This window comes from Glossina fuscipes, unplaced genomic scaffold (genome assembly GCF_014805625.2).
Source record: "Glossina fuscipes isolate IAEA_lab_2018 unplaced genomic scaffold, Yale_Gfus_2 1, whole genome shotgun sequence".
Classification (NCBI taxonomy): domain Eukaryota; kingdom Metazoa; phylum Arthropoda; class Insecta; order Diptera; family Glossinidae; genus Glossina; species Glossina fuscipes.
The window spans coordinates 48249114-48253710 of NW_023998415.1; positions in this window are offsets into that span (position 1 = coordinate 48249114).

Consider the following 4597-nt stretch of genomic DNA (forward strand, 5'->3'; position numbering starts at 1 on the left):
GCTTTAATATATGAAATTAAATAAAACAGCCTGAGTAACTTCCACTGTTTATATAAGAAAAAGAAGTTTCAGACTATTATCTAAATATTTGTTTGTTGTACACAACATGAATTATATATTGTTTCCGTTTATTGGAACAGTTGTTTCAAACCGATTGATGTCCATTATATCTAAAGTTATTACGCCTGGCGTTATTGTTATTTTCGTTGTTGTTTCTGAAGTTTTCTGTTGTACTTTACTTATCGGTGGATTGTGGTTTCGTAAATTGTAGTTCAATTGAAAGTATTAGGTAATGAAAGCAATTAAATGTAAATTTGGTTAGCAACGCCGCCGCCAACAGGAGATATAATAAGGTGTGAATTTACCTGATGTCAGAAATAAATAGATATTTATTATCGTCACGAACTGAATCTTAGTTACATACCACGTCAAATGAGTCTACACTTTCTTCTTAGTTGCCCTTATGTTATTAGTATCACTTGAGTGCCAAACCTCTGATTTTGCTATATATTCGTACGATATCTGCTAAACTTTGTAAGTTATTAATAACAAGAATTATAAAGTCTTTTACAGTATTTTAATTGTGGTGGGCTTACTTTGTAGTTTAACTCTTATGTTCCTGTACGTAACCAATGAAGCGGAACCGCTTCGCTGGAGGACAACTTTCTTCTGGCATTTTCACTCGTATGTACAAAAGTAATGTGCATTAATAATTACGCCGAATTCCCTTTTGCATATCAAAGGCGTTATCTTTGAAATTTTGAACTTTTATGATGAATATAGTGACTGTAGGTATTATATAACTTTTCCTGGGAAAACTTTCATTTTGTCCTTAAAAATTGTTGGTTGTAGAAGTTGTACTTAAAAATTTTAAACTCCTACCAACGTGCACCAAATTGCAGTTGCACCTATACCAGTCAGTATGCCTATCATATCACTAGCGTTTCTGCAATATGCAACACATTTAGGTATGTCCGAAAATCTATGCACCATTACAGTCATTACATACTAGAGCGTATAAATGCTGTCAAGCATCGAATTTCTTTATACACATCCAGAAGATTGGAATTCGTACAAGCGGTAGATATATTTTATAAAATGCGTCCAATATTTAAGTCGCTAACTAGGGTGCGGATTTGACTTAACTCCGGGAAACTTTTAAGCTCATGAAGTTAAAGTTAACGGCGTTTTGTATAATGAAATATATTTTATACTATAAAATAGTTTAAATCATTAAATCATATCCGTCATTATGACGCGTTACATTCTTAATACGCAAGCATTACTATCACAAAAACAAATGCAACATTTCTTATTATGCGTGGGAAGCGAGTTAAATCATTACTTATTGTTTTTTAGAAGAATTTCTTCAAAACTGTATAAAAAGTTTCCATACTATTCTCTTTTAAAGAAAACTTCCGATTTCTTTTCTAGTCTATCATTCTTTTAAAGTTATTGTTAGCATTTCCGTTTCCTTTTTAAATGCTGTCATAAAAATTCATGCTTCTGTGGATTTGAATAGTGGCTTTAGAAAAATGCCAAAGATGGGGAGGTTAGTGTTTGTGTTTGCGTTTGTCTATTTTATCGTGATGAATCTTTTGTTCAATTCTTAACCTTCGTCACTTCATACGCCATTGTCCAAGAGCGCATATTTACGGAGAAATATTTACAGTAGGACATTCCTAAAACCTTAAGATTCCCTGAAACGCGATGTTTTTATATCCAGTTAAATTTGGCTATGCATTTTTTTTTTTTTAAATTTCTGAGGAAATGCAAAAAACAATTAAAAGTTTCCATATTTTAAATGCTACGAACATACACAACTCAACTTTGGTACTTCAGCTGTCTGTGAAGGTTAAGTATTTAAATTTTTTTTTAGCATAAGCGATAAGAAATATGATAAGTGAATTTTTATAAAAGAAATGAAAAGAAGGAAAACAAAAATTATAAGAAAATATGTTTAAACCGGAAAAAATAATCATAGCGGAAATTTTTAATTTGTAAAAAAAGACACTGCGCTAAAATGTATGATAAAAGAAAACTGAACGGAACTTTCAAAGCTTATTTATATGGTATGAAAAAGGTGAGTTTTTGTACTCACTACTGACAGATGGGGGCATATTCCGTATTGTGCAAACTTTTACAACGTCCAGAAAGAAGCTTTAAAGAAGCTATAAAACACACATATTCTTAACAAGTATGAAGAACTAAACTGATTTAGGCACACTTTCCTGTGCACGTATCCGATCGCGTATTTTTATAATAATTATTTATATGGTGAAATATTGTAAATCTCTTCCTTGTGAAAAATGGACCAAATCGCCTACAGTTCTAAACTGAAAATCTTTCGGTTTCCAAGAGTGAAAAAAATTAATATTTTGTTCATTATTTATAAATACACACTTACACAGAGAAAAAACTCATCACACGAACCGAGTTCATAACGGCCCGTTTGTCTAATGGATACCTTTCGCGTGGTGGTCCAGAGGATTACGTACAATCGGCTCCTTGCATTAGCAGAGGGCCAATACGGATTCAGAAAGTCCGCTATAGATGCTATTAAACGAATGATTCATATCGCTACTGACGCCGTACCAGAAGAACGATAAGACGCTAATGCTAAAAAATACTGATAAGAACTGATACCAAGTATGCATTCAACACGGCAGACTGGAAATGAATTAGAGGGGCACTCACCAAAATGGAAGCCCTGACATAAATATTAAGTGATGAGCTACTTTGCAAATCGCAGACTCAAATTTCAGAGCGATAATGGTTCTGATAGGTAGTTGCACAATGTAACGCCAGACATGCCGCAGGGATCGATTCTCGGCCACCTCCTATGAAATATCATGTACAACGATGAGCTTAGTTTGCTAAATCCCACTGATGCCACAATAGTTGGCTTCGCCCATGACATTGCCATCGTTGTTGTTGCCAAGTATATTAATCAAGTCGAAACCACGTGAAATAATGCTGTGGCGCGTGTGAAAGGGTGGCTAAACGCAGTAGATCTAGACTCGCCAGACTACAAATTGGAATCAATCGGATAGTCCGCTGGAACCCTAGTAAACGAAAAGCACCACTTGCAACCAGCCCTCGCGAAGTAATACGTAGCGATCGTCTCGAGGGGTAGAGTCGAGGACGAAGTAGTGTGTTTTGGGGAGGAGTTCTAGTACATGGGCGCCATGAATAGCAGATCTTGCATGCCGCTAGTATTGGATATTATCTTTTGGAGTTTTCTACTTTCAGGATGCATAAAAAAGAACAGACACACACGCACAGCCATCACAAATTTTGATATAATTTTTTTTCAGATAAAAGTGAACAGATTCGACCACAGACGAATACAATTTTCTTACATATTGTTATTGTATTTTTTATGTGTTTTACCATACCAAAGTTTGTATAAAATTAAAATTTTGTTTTGTTTACTATTTTAACGGGTTACACCTATTTATATGTATATGTGTATACATGTATATAAATTATTTTATACCCATAACACAACAAGGAGACAGAAATATAATAACTTTGTCTGTCTCGCGTGACGCGCCCTGAAGTAACCGAGATTGATAAGAAGTATAAATATACTGAAAATTTTTGCTTGCACTTGTTTCCCCAATTAAAAGTATTAGAGTAGGCCGCAGCTCACTATTAAATACCCTATACCTATTCGCATAATATGGTTATTTACATAACGACTTTTCAAAATAAGACGGTATATGGAAAGTGATTGAAAAAGTCGCCGGATCCAAGCAAACAAGTTAATCTGCCAAACTGTTTGATCTGTAAGTTAAACTTAAAAATACAAGACGGGTAGACGAACAAGCAAACCCTGATCAATTCAGAAGGTCATATAAAAGAAGCAAACATAATACAACCTTACCGTCAAATAAATAAAAATATCTTTGATAGAAATCAGAAATTTACTTTGTCCAAAAGATCTGATTGATTAAAATTATATTTCACTTCCACTTTATTTTTATTCAACTTTCATTTGATGTGAACATTATAATATGCCTTTCAACGATATCGAAGCAGGCTTTTTTGAAAAAATTTTCGCTATTTTTCTCTTTTGAAAAAATAATTAAATAAATAAAGTGAAAACCGCTTTAATATATGTGGTAATAAAAAGAAAGCTAGAATTGAGTAGAAGCGGAAACTTTTCATGGATATGAAAAGCTCTTAAGTGCGCAATAATAATTTTTAATCATAGCTCACTTCAGGTCATTTCCAGTAATTGTAGTTTATATGCATACTTTAAAAGGCGAAATAAAAGCATTTTTCATATAAATCGTTGTTAGGCGTAAAGTAAATTTAAAAAGATATAACTTTTTGGAGTTAAAAAGAAATAAGAGAGTTTCATTGCATTCGAGGTGGCTTGAATAACACTGAATTATCGACTTTTTTAGCAACAAACTTTTAGAACTTTATCAATAAAATTGGGAGTATAGTTGAAATGTTTACGATACCCTTAACTAAAATTTGCCTAAAGGCATAGTTAACTTTATTTAACGTGCACAATTTTTTTTTTTTTTTTTAATACTTAGTTGCGGTTTTAAATATTTACCTATTTTGTTCGTTTTAGTATCAC